Here is a 17,368-nt window from a genome sequence, read left to right as displayed (position 1 = left end):
TGATACAAAAGTGTCTTCTGATTGGCTGATCAGTCCCTCTGGACGACTCCTCTCCCTTCAGCTTCAACAGCTGAGACAAACAGAACCAGAGAAACGTTTCCATCAAAGTTTTATTTAATTTAATTGATTTGATTGGGACATATTAATCAACATAATTCATGGCAGTGCAAATATGCAGGAATTAGCACAATGGCTACATTTCACAGTGCATAACACTTTGGCCTATTAAAAGAAGCAAAAAGTAACAAAATAAAATATTTACATAAAGAAGCGAATCTGACCAAATCCTGATCCACCTCAACGGACTGCAGTTAAATCAAGATAACTGTTGATTTGTATTGTCGGCTGAACGAGAGCGTCCACTTCTGCCTGAAGCTCAGTGACGGTTTTAGTTTTAAGCTAACGGTTCTGCAGGCTGAAACTCTGAGCTTTGCTACATTTCACTGAAGTATCTGTGTCACCAACCTGGCAGTTCGAAGGAATCCTTTAAACGGCCATGAAAGAGAAAATGAAGCCATTAGACGACCTCACCTCTGCCGTCAGTCCCTGCAGATGTATCAGAGAAATTAGCATAGATGTAGCAGAAAGGAGAGAAGAAAGAGGGAGATCTGCTCATTACCTGGTAATGGAGTGTGATGAAAGGGAAGCAGTGAAGTGACAGGTGGATGTGTGTATCTAAAGGAAGAAAGCGAAGGCCAGAGGGAGCAGAGAGCCGATCACAGGCAACTGGAATCTCAGTCGCATTGGTTCACTCTGAAGGTTCTGGTTCTGTTTTCTGGTTCGGACCCGGACCCGGTTCTGAACCAATCAGTTCTGGCGATAGAGGAGAAGCAGGGACCGTCTTTTTCATAAAACAAGCAGCAATAAATACAAATGAAATAGAAGCTTCTACTGGTTGAATGTTAGTTTTTAATTTAAATAATTGAGTCCAGAAATGATCATAATTTTATTGATAAATATAAAACCATGTTCACAATCAATATTTAACACTTGATACATGTTCTCTTATCTTTCCTATTTTGAAGAGTTGCTAAGAAGTTTTACCTGATTTTTGTTAAACATTTATTCCTTCCGTCCAATCACAGGACAGCTGCTGCTGATGGAGAGCCGTGATTGGACAGGAGGCGGGCTAAACTAATATATTAACTAAACGTACAAAAATAATTTTTCAAACTTATTTTTATCACTTTATAAACATTAATTAATTTATAAATCATAAGTTTTAATGTTTGCTTTAAGAATTGTTACATATTTACACCGGTATCAAATTAAGAATTGAATTTCTACATTATGATTATTTTAAGGCATTTTTGTGATACTGTAGAATCTACGTATTCAATATGAACGTTAATTTGTACTTTTTAGATTATTTTTAATTATCTGTATTATTGGTAGAATCCTTTATTATGACTCAATTTGTTTTTCTATTTATTCATTCATTTATTGATGTCAGTAGTGGTAATGTTATTAGTATTTTTATTTATTTGCAGTAGAACTAGTTATTGTGTAAGAATTATTAAGTAGTAGTACATTTTATTTTCTACAATTATCATTATTAGTACTGAAAGTTTTATTTTTATATTTTTCCGTTATTTCTGTATTTACTTCCAGAGCAAAACTTTTTTATTGATCATCAGAAAAAGTTAAACAATTTATTTCTTAATCGGGCCTCAAATCTGAATTTTACCATCTTAGTGAGAACATTAATAATTCCTCTTCTGCTTTTTAATCTAGACTAAAACTAATGAGGACATCTAGTTTAGTCATAAATGTGTTAAATGTGTGTGTGACGTGTTCGGTTCAGCAGTGAAACTACGTAACGTTTGTGATTAAATGAGACCAATCAGAATCTGAGGCCTGGTTGTTTGAGAAGCTGAAGTGTGAACAGAAACACATTTTTGTAGACCGGTGTGGGAAACCAGACTTTCAGTTGGTGGTCTTTCCTGTCTGCGGAGCACAGGTGTGTGTGGTGCGTGTGGGGGTGTGTGTGTGTGTGTGTGTTCTCCCTCTCTGTTTTAAGGTAACGCTTAATTAAACCACAAACTGACAAACTGCGTCTTTCTTTGTGTTTTGTTGTTTTTTCAGAAATATCTCCAGGTTGGTATTTATTTTTCAGGGGAGATGGAAACGAGTGAAGTTCCAGCGCTGAGTTGCGTCTCGGTGACACACAGCGCCGCGCCCCCGCCCTGCGGGCGGCCCCTCTCCCCTCCAGCGCAGCATCCTGTTCTCTAACACCTCAGAGCTGCTGCGAGTTATTTTGTGCTGCTCAGGCTCGGCCGCACAAAGGGAGAACTGGGGAACTTATTTGTGTTGCAGCCTGCTCTCTCCTCTACAAAGGGGGAATTAGGAAGTTATTTGTGTAGCTCATGTTCACTTTTTAAGAGAGCAAGCCATCAGTGGAGCTGTTTATCTGAGTCTGTACAAAGCCAGGATTAGGGCCCTGTCTTTGAGGCCTGCTCTGTAATCCCTTTATGGATGTCACCTGTCATCTCCCTCTAATCACCCTCCAACTTTCTCCTCCACCTCTGCCTTCCTGCCGCTATCGGCTCATCGCCGCCGCCTTTCGCTCCGGTCCCCGGGACCAGGATGAAGCCGGGAGGCGAGGAGGAGACACAACATGTGACTCACAGTATTTCAGTGTAGTTTCTACAGCAAGGATCTCACAAAAATGAGACAAAACCAACTGAAGGCAACATGTAGGAGCTGATGTTCGCTCAATGATTCATTATTGATCAAAAATGACTCGTTGTACGTCTTGTTTCACTGGCTGATTATTTCACTTGCAATCAGATTTTCATCAGTATTACTGAATTATTGAGGTAAACCAGCTCCTGCATCTTGATAAAAAGTTACATGTAAGCTAGTTTTGTGAGATATTTACACTAGAAAGAGGCTTGAATGGTAAAAACACAATAAATCCGTCCATCCATCCATCCGTCCATCCATCCATCCATCCGTTCTATCTGTCCGTCCATCTCCACTCGTCTCCTCTCAGCTTGCATGTTTAATGTGATGTATTTATCCTCCATGTAATGCAAGCCGCAGCTGGCCATTAGTCAATTATGAAATTTAATCGTAACAATTATGAGAATCCATAGCGATTAACGCAGCATTTCCTCCTTCATCCCCCTCATGATTCTGCACTAACTTCCTTATCTCTGCTCCTCCTTTCACCCCAAACTCTCTGCTTTTCTGTCCAGGAAACTTTGTCATCACTTTCTAAAATAAAAATCCATTTTTTTATTTGGACCGACCAAATTAAAAGTGAGTAAAAGTGCTTTGTAGGGAGCAGTGTAGAGCGGGGTGGAGCGGCGTGGGGCAGGGTAGAGCGGCGTGGGGCAGCAGGGAGTGGCATGGGGCGGCAGGGAGCAGGGTGGGGCGGCGTGGGGCAACGGGCAGCGGCGTGGGGCAGCAGGGAGCGGCGTTGGGCAACAGGGTGGGGCGGGGTTTAACGGCGGGGAGCGGGGTGGAGCGGCGAGGAGCGGCGCGGTGGAGCGGTGTATCTCATTAGGCCTTGTCTGGCCTCCATCACATTAAGCTCTCTGCCTTTCTTTGTGTTTCTGGGCAGCAGCGTCGGCCGGGCCACACACTCAGGAATCTGATAGGGATAAACCAATTTGCCGTCCACACAAACATCCCAGCAGGCGGACGCCCCCGCCCCGGCCCGCCCCCGCCCCGGCTCCCACCGCTCATTTAAGATGGCGGTCGGAGAGGCCAGCAATTAAGTTTTAATTAGGTGGGGTAATTATTGCCGGGCAGGAAGTATCAGACGCCAGGCTGATTGTTCTCTGGCCCACGGAGGAGGAGATGCGCTCTAATGGGAGGAGAGGGGGCGACCCCACCCTGCACCACCCCCACCCGCACTGACACCATCTGTGACCTCCAGTCGCCGCTGCAGGGGAAACTTAGCACACATTAATAACTCACATGATGGACATTTTAAATAAAAATCCACCTGATACAGACTCTCTGCCCGAGGATTTGAGTAGGCCACATCCTCTGGTGTTGCTGCTGTGACCAACAACTGAAGGGAAAGTTTGGACATTTTATCATTTTATCTGATTATTGAATTCAAAAAACACAAGACTTCTCAAATATTTTTGTCTAGTGAAAATATCATATTACACTTTAAATAAGACAAAAATAACTAACCAGATATCGGAGCTTATTTTCAGTGCATGATTCTGAAATATTGATAAAGTGAGATTATCTCACTTTATAACAAGGCATATTCTTGTTATACTGAAATAATCTGTTAGAGGAACTAAAAGTTTTTATCAACATTTAGGAATTATTTAATTAAAATTAAAATAATCTCCTATATCTTGTTGAAAAGTTACTTTTGTTATTTTTGTATTATTTCAAGTGTAATTCCATATTTGCACTAGAAAGTAGACAAAACAATTTGATAAGATTGAATGTTTTTGCAGTGATCATCCTTTTTGCATCCCAGATTGCTTTGCATGATCACTTACAGAAAAATATTTTTCTGTTGTTTCAGATCTATAACTTCAGCCATGAGAAACTCATCTACATTTCTCTCAATTAAGACCGAAAATCTTATTAGCATCAATGAATTAATATTTTTAGAGAATAAAAACAAAAGTTAAACATGTTGATGTTGTTTTATGATCTATTTTTCAATGGAAAAACTGAGTTAAATCATAAAAAGCTTCAAATTTGTGACATTTATGATGATTGAATAGAACTGCAAAAAAAATGAGATAATCATTTGCACATTAGTAAGCATCGTCCTCTGGGAGGGGAGGGAAGGCTCCGCCCCATGTCTTATCAGCAGACACCACCGACCTCCCCACACACACACACACACACACACCCACACACACACACACCCCATCAGTGATGTCACAAAGCTCATCTGGTCGCGCCTCCAAACCCAATTAAAACCCAGAGATGTGTTGCTGCCAACATCAGGAATCTAATCACATTCCTGGAAGAGGCGCGTAATTCCTGCTTTCTGCCGGGTCCAGATAGAGCCGAAGCGGGCCGTTTGCAGGAGTCAGAACCGTGCCGGAGGTCCGGAAAGGTCGGCTCGGGTCCATCCACCTGCATCCATGTAAATCAGAGTCTGTGGTGCAGACAGCAGCAGATCTAAAATCACAAAATAAAAAGCAAAAGATGCAAATTAATCGACCAGAAACATGAAACTGTGGCTGAAATATTGGAGTTGAAAAGCTTTTTCTTGTGATTGATTGATTATTGATTGATATTGATTAGTTTTACAGTCACGTCGCTCATGTTGGCAGCATGTTTGGTTCTGATTGGTTCTTTTCTAGACTTTCCTCCAGTTTTTCAGTTGAGGTGTTTAATGTTTGATCTTCAGATTGAATGATTTTTACTCGGTGTAAGTCTGTGACGTCTGAAGGTTTGAGATCAAACCTGAAGTACTGGCATCGTTGTTAAATCCAGAAAAAGAGATTATTCTCTGATCTTTGGTGGTTTTATCTGCCCATCTTTCCTGAAACTGTTTTTAAATGAGTTAGCATCAGTCCTGCTCATGTAAACAGTTTTTAACCAAAATGTTTCTTTGTACTTTAGTTTGAATCAGCCTTCAGCCAGAGGAGTCTGTGGACAGAAGCAGCTTATTTTTAATCATTTGATGAACTAAATAAATGTTTTCAGTCTGAATATCTGGATCTGTTCTGAGTGTGAGAGGAAACTGTCAGGTTGGTTTTGGTCTGAAGAGCTTTGTGAGGCGGGTTCTCAGCGGTAAAGGTGGTCAGTTCATGACCTGGTCAGGAATGCGTTCACCCTCTGGTGGAGAGCCACTGGGAGTTTTGCTCCAGAGGGAAACTCGACACCTCCAGTAGAAAGCCTGTCAATCAGCCCTGCTGCTGGCCCGAGGACCAGCGCAGACCAACCCCAGAAATATTCCTGCGCTCGGCCTTCCTGTGTGGAGAACCTACTGGTGTCTGGGTGTGTTTGTGGGAGGGGGTGGTGAGGATTTGCTCCGTCTTGCTGAGATGGGAGCAAACACAGTTGACAGCTTCCTTCCTCGCAGTAAACACTGCAGCGCCACTTAGACATGGGTCAGGGCCCAGAACACCCCGCTGCCTCCCGTCTGCTGCACTGGATCCCAGCGCTCTGTTTCAACTGGTAACGCTTTCCAGCCCTTTGTCATGCATCCAGACATGCGACTTGATGGGCCGCATTACCTTCCATCTCTGCACAATCCCAGCGTTGGCTTCGCTCTCTGCTCACTTCTCTGCAACATCAGATCATCTGTCAGACGGCAGAGCTGCTTCAGACAAATTAACAAAGAGAAACAACAAGATTTTAGAGCCGTGTTACTCAAACAGTGTGAAAACTTTATATTTGACAATATTTAGGGAGTAAACCTTCATATTTGATAGTTTAATGCAAATTAACTCATGGAAGAACTGAATCTCCCTCCCCAAGATGGCGGCATGAAAGCCCTAGAAGCATGATTCAAGGTAACATTTGAGCCATAACTTCATGCCTTTGATTTAATTTCTATGATTTAATGAAAGTTAAAGTTGGCTGCAGGAGTTCAGGCTGTTTCTCTGGAATTCAGATATTTAAAGGTGAAGTCTGCCTGACGCTCCGGCCCTTTAAGGAGGAAGACGATGGCTGACCTTCATCTCTCCTCCAGGTGACTAATTTTATAGAAAATGTTAAATAAAACATAAAGTACTCATCTTTTTATAATAAACAGCCAGCAGAACCCAAATCAACTTTTATCAAATATATTAAACTTGGCTGAAAACAGAAAACATTTTGAAAGAAAGTGACTCAAATGTTGTTTTTATGCTGAGAATAAATGTGAAACTAGATGTGATGAAGAACATCCTCTCCTCCTCTGTGCTTGATTTTAGTTTTATATTCAGACGCCTCTGCTGTGTCAGCTCAGATTGTTTCCACTGAGCGTTTTATCGCATATTAAGATTTAATTTGTGTTTGAACTGTTAAAATAGGCAGTTAAGAACATTTTTAGAGGATTTTGTCAAAAGTCTTTCTGGATGATCCTTATGTGGGTCTAAATAGAAAAATGTTTTATATATTAGACTAAATATTGTGATATATACTATCATTTTGAATATATTTAGTCTGTTCATTTTGACCTAATTATGATGTTTTTGTGAAGCTCTTCGCCGGTTGATAATGAACCCAAACCTCTGCTGCATGTTTCTGTCTCAGTGTTGATGAATGTAAGAGTCGAATCTTTTCTGACTGAACTGATTTTGTTCCTGCAGAGTCGTGAAGATGCTGAGATCTGTTTTCTGAACTGATGGTTTTGAGCTGGTTTACCTGTGAAAGCGTTTCATCCTGCAGGCGTCGGCTGGTTCTCTGTGTACCGACCGATTCAGGAAATTAATTGCTCCGCTTTCATCCTCACTTTTAGAACAATGCTGGTTTATTTATGCTGAATATTATGCCTGGCATGTCAATTAATTATCAGTAAATTTGTTGGTTAGATTTGTCTTGTATGTTTGTGTAATTGTGTGTGTATAAGTGTGTATAATTGAGTGATGTCGCCTTCGCTGGGGATTGGACTGCCGGTTCTAGATGCAGTTTTCTCGTCCTAATTGAAGTTGGTCTTTTGAAGTAATTAAGATAAGAGTGTGGAGACAAAATAATTGGTATCATGCGACAGTAATTAAGCTGTGCTGTTTTCTTCCTCCCACACTGATTCTACAGCAGAGCCTTTCTTCATAAACAATGCAGCCGTCTGCAGCGTTTTGTTTTCTGGCCTCTGATCGCCTGACTGACCGACGGCCGATCTCGCTTCAACAGATGTGCAACAAAAACACCTTATTTCATCCCAGTCCAAGTCCTGACTCGTTTATCCCAAATCTTTATTCTTTTATTTCCAAACCAAGTCTTTTATTTGTTCATTCCAGATCCTCAGCATTTTGATTTCTATGAACTCTTTGGTCTCAACTTTTGATTCCAAGTCCAAACTTTCCCTCCAAATCAGTCAGGATTTAACTAAACTCCCCAAAGACATTTTTAGCTGGTAAACTGTGTAAATAGATTATTTAGGGTTTTATGGTTCCAATTCAAACCAAATTCAATGCTTCCTGGCTCCGCCCACTTTGGGGCCAAGCTTTCCTGGCCCTGAGAAAATTCAATTCTTGAATTTTACTCCCCAAGTAAAGTACAGTAGTTATTAGAGTCCTCAACCAGTGATCCTGGTGTGTGTGTGTGTGTGTGGGAGTGTGTGTGTTGATTTCTCCACAGGCAGCAAACGTTTTCCCTGTAAAGCCCTTGGCTCAGAAAACACACTTTAAGCTAATGGCAACCCCTCTTAACCTGCAACAATATGCAATTTACATCATTCACAGGAAGCTGGACACCCACACACACACACACACACACACGCGTACACCTACACACACACACATTGTTTTAGTCGCCTCTCTGCTCATCGCTGCTTCAGCTCATCAGTTTCTGGAGAGAATAATCTTAGAAGATGTTTCTTATTTGTTTACATTCAGTAAATGTTTTTACACACATTTATAATCACACTGGACAACATTCACATCTCTACACACACACACACACACAAACACACCCACGCACACACCAACTGTCTGTAGGATTAAAGTCACAGAAATGGGAAAAAGCAACAGCTTAAATAGTGGACGTGTGTGTGTGTGTGTGTGTCGTGAGAATTTGTACACACTCTTGATTTTAGTTTTGGCACAACGACAGCCAGCTTAATCCTGCCCCCCCCGCCCCTCCCTCACTGAGCTTGGCCACAACTAAAACAGGTAATATACACCGACTCCTGCTGAACACACACTGCGCAGTGTGTGTGGGGGGGGGGGGTGTGTGTGTGTGTTGTATGGGCGTTCACAGCTATTTTGGTTAAGGATTCTTTGGCTAAAACAGGGAAGATCTGACTCTAGTGCAGGTGCCACCAACAGTCTTGGGTTTTGTCCAAGTCGGTGGCAGGCTGCTCTTCTCCTGAGTCTCTGAAATGTGTGTGTGTGTGTGTGTGTGTGTAGGCGTGTGTGTGTGTGTGTGACATGACCTAGCTGTGGTTAAAAACAGGAGTTGTAAGTAGAGTTAATAAAGGCTTCTGGAGCAGCATCTTCCTCTGGTGGTTTGACCCCCTCCCCATTTCTGCTGCTTTATTTTCGGGGTGTGTGTGTGTGTGTGTATGTGCAGGGGTGTGTGTGTGCAGAAACTAGACATGCCTGTGCACCTGATCACCGGTTTGGAGCCACAGAGTTTCTCTTTCTCACTGTCTGATTTTGTTTGCATATTTTAAGCCATTTGTGCTGAAATATTATTTCATAAAAAAGAGAAAATATTCTGAAACATAAAACAAGTTTATTACCTAATTTATGTTTAGAGGAATAAAACAATTTATTTTTGTTTATTAAGCAATGATTAGAAATCTAGTTTTACTGACCAACAAATTTACTTTCACAAGTGCAGCTTTGTATCGAAATTTTAGTGAATTTCATCATTTGAAATGTGTGGCGTTGAGAGAAGAAAGAGAGCAGAGGATGTTGGACCGATCTGAACAGTGTGGCAGATAATTAGCTTCTATTTTTAAACATTTGTCTTGTTAATATGATCATAAGTTGATCATAAGTTTTTTGATGAAAACTTCAAAAGCCACAGATTGCTCTTGTAATCTGTTGTTTTCTGTTATATTTCGAGTTATTTTTCCACTTTGTGTTTTTTATTTTCAGACTATTGGCAGCAAAACAGCCCACAGCATGATGCTGCCACCGCCCTGCTAAGTGGTGAGAAGCAGGATTAGATGCCTTTGCTGATCATCTCTTAAATATTACATAATTACATAGTTTTGTTTTGCTCAAGCTGCAGTACAAAGTAAAAATCAAACTAGATTGAGCTCATGAGTAAGACTCTGTGACCTTTGACCTGGCATGACTTTAGCTCCCAGGCTCCTGATGCATCAGTGACCTTCTTCCTTTTTTCTTTATGATGATTAATTTTTCCAGATGTCTGAAGTGAACAAAGAGAAGAAATAAACGTTTAGATTTGTCCAAAACTAAAGGAATAAAATCCTTTATTTTTGTTTTTAAATATCATTTCACTCCCATGATGTCTAATCATTCCTCCCTGGAACGAAGAATATTTCTGTTTGTTGGCGTAAATGAAGCTGGGTTTCTGCTGGAGTCGAGCGGCTCCACTTCCCCTCCCTCTGGGTTTTGTTCTGTTTGGATATTTAGGTCTGGGTTGAAAGAAGGTCCGATCGAGGAAAACCTGGTAAATCTGCGCTTCCTGGCCCTGAGTGCAGCTCCAGCAGAAGATCCTCCTTCCCTTTGTTGTTCAGACTTGGATGGTTTGAATCGGGCAGACAGCCAAGCTGCAATCCGTGCACCTCCTGACTTCATCTGAAATTAGAAATGAGAAGTCGGCTCTCTGGGGAGGATGAGCTACTTTCACACAGCGCCGCATGCATGCAGGAGAGCATGAAGTGACAATGTCAAAATATCAACACCTCTTTTTTTTGAACTTCTGGGTCCCAGCGTGCAGGGAATGAAGAAGTACCAGCACTAGTTAATTCCCCTCTCTGAAAGGTGTGACATGTTTAAATGTAATGACTTGGCTTGCTGAACTGAAACCAAACACTGCTTTAAACCACAGAGGTGTCGTGGATGGGAGCCGAGAAAGAAAGGGCGCACGGAGGCAAAGGTTTCTTATCCAAATTAATACAGAGCCTCGCTTTTCATCAAAGCCTTTATTGAGTAATATAGACTCACAATGGCTCTTTCAACATTCTCTTGGCAAAAGGCTGCAGCAGATTCATGTCCTCTTTTTTCTCCACACCAAACATTTTCCTTATTCGGCGTTCCTATCTGGGAGCGGGTTCCTGCTATTCATCTATTCCCCTCGCATCTCGCCTTTCTGGAGCCATCTTTTCACTGACAGCCTCCCTCTCCTCAACCTCCTCTGGTCACCGGGGAGCTCATTCTTAGTCGCACAAAAAACGTCCGTCACGGATTGCCTTCCTCCCGTCTGCCTGTGAATTAGCTGTGTGATTACACTGAGCTAGTGGGGTAAAGCCCGCGCCCGGATTAGGGGCTGCTGGTGCCGGGGCCAGGCGGGCCGCGGACGGACGGACCGACAGACGGATGAACGCTCCGACGGGCTAACTGGCCACAGAGGAGGGCAGAGTCAGGATCTGCATGGCATGCAGTTGTCACTTTGGCACATCGCACTGATACTGCTGCAGGGAAAGGCCAGCCAGATGGAGCCGGAGCCAGGAAGCCTCAAAGAGGACAGTGTCCGGGCTTTGGAGGGTTATTTTTAGTTCTGATGGCTGTGGGGGGCGGGGGGCTGACATTAAGTTAAGTGGAACTAGATTCTTCTGTGCAGTCGGACGATTGGTCTTTGTTTGTGTTCAAATGTCAAGGAATCAGAAATAGCTTCATGGAAATCAACAAATTCTGGAAGTTTATTGATTTATTAGCCTCTAGCCTCCAGTCCTGGTCAGACTGCCCTGATGTGACGTCGTGTTCATGGATGTCATATCAGGAGATCTAAGCCTCCATCAGCAGCTCAGGGAAGGAACGACGATCGACGGGTCGACCAAGACCAGGATGTCGGATACGTTGGTGCAGGTTCACATTCTGCAGTGAAATCTGGAGATCACAACCCGAAGATCAGAATCACATCATCTGCAAAAAGCAGAACGTTTCCTCCCTTATTAAAAATAAAACATCTTTGTGTTTCCTCGGTGCTGTCTTTTGTTGCTAATTGTCAAACTGTTCCAACAGCAACGCTCTTGCACAATAAGATTAATAGCTGGATTTGCTTCAAAGTTACGTCACTCCATTGTTTATGAAGTAACTGCAGACAGGGCAGCCTTTCTTCAGCTCCGTCTGTGAGAACGAGACCAACAAGCTCTGTCTCCACTTGCACAGAATCATTTCTAATGTGTGTGAAACCATAAATTAAGATGACAAATGGAGTGGCGTGCTGTGTGTGTGAGCCAACACAAGCACGGGTGCCGACATCCATGAAACGTGGTAGAAAACAAACCTGGCTCTGGGTTCTGCTTGTAAAAGCCCAAACTGACCCGTGGGAGCGTCTCTGATGGAGCGAGCGCAGGATGAAATGAAACAGAGGAGGGATGGATGGAGGGAGGAACGGTTACAAAGCAACAGCCACAAAATCATCCCTTTAACATCAAGGGCAACGGCGATTATTAAGCTTTCCTCTGCTCTGGCGGCGCAGTCAGTCTGCGTAGAAGTACAATAAAGATAGCGAATTATGACTGAGATGTATTTCTCCCGCTGAGGACGGGTATCACCCAGCCGTCCATTTGAAAGCTTCCTTCATTACCTTACGCAATTTGATTTTTGTGAAATCTAAGCAGAATTTTTAATGGTATGCCACACTGCTCAATAATTCCTGTGATAAGAGCCGGGGAGAATGAGAGTGCAATGGCCTGTGTAAATCTGTGACTGAAGACAGTGTGGTTATCGCCGCCCAGCCTCCATCCTTCCCTCGCTCTCTGCTCTCATCCCTCACTTCCTCCTGTTTCCTGCTCTCTTTGTCTACATTTAGGACACTCACCTCTTCCTCCTTTGGCGTCTCGTAGCAACACGCTCCCAAGCGTCGATCGATCGTCTGTGCCTTTGGTCGAGCACATATGAATCCATTTTTATCTCGTCTGAAGCGTTTCCGCCTCTTGTTGTCCTTTTTAATAAAAGCAGATAAAGCCGGGCTTCATTAAAAAGGTCAGCGTTTGTTTATGTCGCTGTGGAGGAGCTGGAGGTTTGCAGAAAGACCTTGGATGTATATCAGCGTCCATCAGGAGGGGACCTTTCATTACACTCCTATACTAATAATGTTAAAAAACACACACACACACAGGGACGAGATAAGGCTCGCCTTTAAAAGCGGATGCATTATTTAACACAGCAGCTAATGGCCCAGATTGTCCTGTAACAATTGAATAACATCGGCTGATAACGCTGAGCCTTTGCTCTGCACCTTTTAAAGGATGGCCCTGTGAAAGTGCAGATAGCGCCGCTGCACCAAAGAAGAATGAGAGCGACTTGCTCCATCATAAAATAAGATCGCTGCCAGAGGTCCGGACCTGCGAAGAAGAGAAACTGGGAGAGTAAACGGGGAGCGGGGCAGAAATCAATAACATGGTGGTCAGTATTAATCTGGCATCAATAAACCCTGGATCTTTTACTTTTCATGGTAATGGCTCCAGTCATCTCCTAAAGTGCCTCTCAAGTGCTTAAAGGGTTCCTGATAGCATCTTATCAGGCAGAACGAACGCACCGGCCAGGAGACCGGGAGGGAGCTGAGGGAGGCACCGGCCGGGTCCGAGTGAAGGTCACCAACGACTGGGTCCTGGTCCTGTTTGATCCTGGACTGTGGTTCCGTCTGTAGAACCTCGTTGCCAGGTGTTTATTCATGTCGTCATCAGATCCAGTGATTTATTCGGCGCTGATCCAACGTCCTGGATCCCTGCTGCACCGCTCTCCTTCAGGCTGTCGGAGTGAGGAATGGAGATTCATGAACCTGAAACAGATTCAGGATTTCCTACAAAGTCTGGAAAAGTCTGACTTCAGTATTAACTTACTCATTATCTGTCTAGTGTTGGGCGCCTCAAAGTAAAAAGTTAGCTACACTAACCCTGAAGTACTAATCATGAACATTAGCTTTGCTAAAGCTAATGCTAAAGCACTAACTTCAGTTCAGCTCCTTGCAAGACTAAATCCTCCAGAACTAAATGAATCTTTTCATGTTCTCTAATATCCATGTTTGGTTTTTGATCCTGTGAGTTTCTGTGGAGGAAACACAGACAGGAAATGGAACCGTTACATAAACACTTCAATCACTTCAAAATAAGAGCATGATTTAAACTTTGAACTCTTGGAGAACTCTGAACCGTTCAGAACCAAAACTTCAACAAAATGTCGAAATTTATTCTCCTGAAAGTTGAGAAAACAGCTTTAAAAGTAAATAACGCTTTAAAATTTAGAGAATTCATTTAGAGGAAGCTAAAGGTTTTCAAAACTAGCAAAAGCGCTAAATGAAAAATTAGCTTCCCTATTAGCATGCTAATGGATTAGCTGAAGTGTGCTCACCACTGCAGCCATTATTTATTTATTGTCAGTTTATTAGTCCTTCAGCACTTGGATATGTTTTCATTTTTATCACCAGAGAAACTAAATATTTGGTGCAAATTAATCTGAGAAAATTAAATTAGCATTTAAACACCAAAAATATATAATAACAGAGAATCAGTTCATTTATTAGAAAATTAGTGATTGGATGATAATAAAGTAATGATCAGTTTTATCAAACTAATCGAACTGAATTAGATTGAACAGACAAACAGTTTTCAGTTTGCAGACGGTTCACCTTATAATAATCAATGTTTTAATCGGCCTTTAATAGACCGTTTTTAGCTGTTGTATCGTCTTCCTGTAGCGTCCGTCTACAGACAGCAGTTACTGCATGACCTAAGAATGAAGGTTTGGCTGCTTGGACTAGACCGTTTTGGGTTTACTGCCGCCGTGTTTCTGCTCCCCACAAAGAAACGCATTTCTCTGGTTCTGAGTGACCGGTGGGATGTGAGGGAGTCCTGAAGGGAAGAGCCACACCACAAATAGTGTTACTGTGTGTGTGTGTGTGTGTGTGTGTGTGTGTGTGTTGGCAGCCTGCCCTGCTCACTGATCCTGTTGGATGCCGTCCATTGGCCCTCTTCCTCTTAACTCCCCCATTCTTGTTCCTCTTCGTCTCTTTTTATTTCTGAGTGTTTGTTCCAGCTACGTTCAGCTCTGCGTCCGACTCAGGAGTTAAACCTCGACTGGAGGATGGAAAACTCACCTGGTCCAAACGCTGCGGGTCAGTCCGTCACTAACAAACCTCCATTTTCTACCAGTTTAACTCTGGCGGTATTTAACTGTTTTAAACATTTATAGAGATAATAATAAAACTCAAGTATTTCCATTTCCTGCAGGTTTGTGGAAGATGGGTCCAGACTGAACGTGAAATATTTCGTTGATAAAACGTCCATATTTAACAGAACATGGAGTACCCAGAGAGAAGCGGCTCAGAGCAGGGAGATTTTTAAATCCTCCTCAGGAGGATGCCAGTAATTAGTTATTTTATTTTAATATAAAAATAAGAATCAGTGAGACTGACCACAGCGGCTCATTTTCCCAGTTTTATCCATAAAACTCTACAAATCCCAATAATAAAACAAAACATTAATAATACTACCTGCTGATAGGTTTTAGTATTAAACCCAACAACATTCCTCCAGGAATTATTGGAAATGTCTCCAAAAACCAAAATATTCATGTAAAATGCTGCAGATCTTTATGTCCGTAAAACTGTTTGAGATTATCCAATATCTGTACCAATAGAGCTGATTATCCCATTAAGCTGAACTGCTGCTATAAATAGTGTTTTAATGCTGATGTAGATTTGAGGGGTGGAGTGTTTCTAGCAATGTTTTTTTTTCTCGTGGTCCTGTCTCCTCTCTGAATATTCTACACTAATACCATTCTCCAAATGTCAGAATGGGAGAGCATAAAAAGCTTTCTGATTTTATTTTTCACCTCCAGAGGAAAGAAGTCCAGGAGAGGCTTTCTTTTCTTCCTCTCTCCTCTGTCTGCCGCGCTGCCTCTCTCTATCCCCGCTTCACTCCTTCCCGTTTTATTCATATTCAACAGTCAATCATTTCTCTGGAAAAAAAAGAGGGAGAGAGAGAGGGAAAGCAGAGAGAAATCCGGAGATTGCAGATGGAAGTGTTATTTTTTTCTTCATGTTCTTATCCTTCTGCATTTGAACCGGCGATGTGGAAAAGCGCTGGGAGCACCGCTTTACATAGCAGCCTCCCTCTCATCAAAAGCCGCCAATCGGCCCTAAATCAGCATGCAAAATGCCACTCAACCCTGTAGCCTTTATTAAAGTTTGCAGGGACTCAATTTGAGATAGCGATCGTTCCTATTAAAAAGCCAAATGTAAGATAGTTTTTTTATATAAATCTCAGGGTGGAATGGAATTGTTAATCAGCATAGGCTGATGTGATTTCTCTGTCACAAATCCTGCCCAGGGCTCAGCGGCACACCAGCTTTACCGTAACTTCGGGCTTAGCAGTCGCCACGGAAACCAGGGGAGGAGGGCGGGCTCGGCTGTGTGTGTGAGGGTGACGGGGTTCGGCTTAGCCCGGCGCCCCCGCCCCTCCCCGCCCGCCTTGATGAGAGCGGCGCCGATAACGAGGGCCGCTCTGTTTCTCTGCGTTGCAGGAGAAAAACTTTCACCTCCTCACACCAACCAGCCCAGGAAGTTTGTTTCCCAGGCTCCCGCTTGTTTCCCTTCTGCACTGTGAAATGGGGTGGCCCCCTAGTGTGACCCCAGAGCTGAGGTTTTAAAGTGGTTGGCCCCCACTGGCCCCCGCCCCCCAGCTTTAACCACACAGACCCAGCAGGAACCCAGAGGATCCTACTGGACACAGCCAGCGCCTGCTGCAGCCTCTGGGGTTACGCCACGCGTCATGTGGCGCAGGACTGCAAAGTGGACTCAGAATAATTAATGTCCTCTCTTTTTATGCTAATGAACATCTGAAAAGTGCGGCATCCACCTCTGTTCTGCTTCCCTGAGTCTTGTTGGTCTTTCTTCTTTGTGAATCGTCTCAGTAAACATCAGTTTTCTGTCTTGCATTTGATCTTCAGTTGGATGTAGGTCTGTACTTTGACTAGGACATTCTGACAAGTGATGGGGAATTTTTTATCGTCGTGTGAAGAATCATATTTTAGCTTAAGTTGGCAAATATGAATGTTTTATACGCACATAAATGCTTCTGAGTTCAGTGTTTAATTTTATGCATTTGTTCAGACATTTTTATGCTTTTGTGTAACATTTTATCAAACTTTTAATTTTAGCAAAACAAATCTCCCAAACAGAATCATAATAATGATTCATTATTATATATAATATTTAAACTGCAGAAAGGTGCTCATTTGTTTAAATGTGTTGCTGATTTTTATTTCTTTATTTTTCTGCTGACGCTCCAGTCTGATCCTCACACAAAAAAATAATTTCTACTTAATCTGACATTCAGATTGATCCATTAAACGTGAATAATTATTTAAAGTAGTCTAAGTGTTTCTACGGAAACCCAGCAGAGCTTCAAGTCGTTGACTCGCAGCATCAATCCTCCTGGACGTAACGACAGCCGCTTGCGTTCTCGTTAACTTTACAGCAATCCCTCGTATCAATCAAGCATGGAGCGACAGTGGAGAGGAAAAACTCAACAGGAAGAAACCTCCAGCAGGTGGTTCAGTTTGGAACCTGGACCTCTGTCTGTTTTCTGCAGTCAGAATTTTTCTTTGGTGAAGTTGATTATTAAATAGAATGACTGGCT

General features: G+C 42.7%; 1 long non-coding RNA gene across 1 annotated transcript; it reads right to left on the bottom strand.

Moving 5' to 3' along the window:
* Nucleotides 1–10,013: 10,013 nt before the first annotated feature.
* On the bottom strand, nt 10,014–11,721 carry LOC116736523 (uncharacterized). Its single transcript, XR_004342600.1, has 2 exons — nt 10,728–11,721; nt 10,014–10,358 (listed from the first exon to the last, which is right to left on the bottom strand). It is a non-coding gene; the product is annotated as an uncharacterized LOC116736523 (long non-coding RNA).
* Between the last annotated feature and the right edge of the window lie 5,647 nt (nt 11,722–17,368).

The sequence above is a fragment of the Xiphophorus hellerii genome, chromosome 17 (genome assembly GCF_003331165.1).
Source record: "Xiphophorus hellerii strain 12219 chromosome 17, Xiphophorus_hellerii-4.1, whole genome shotgun sequence".
NCBI classification, from domain to species: domain Eukaryota; kingdom Metazoa; phylum Chordata; class Actinopteri; order Cyprinodontiformes; family Poeciliidae; genus Xiphophorus; species Xiphophorus hellerii.
Note: the sequence above shows the minus strand (reverse complement) of the source record. Positions and strands in the feature narration are given on the sequence as shown.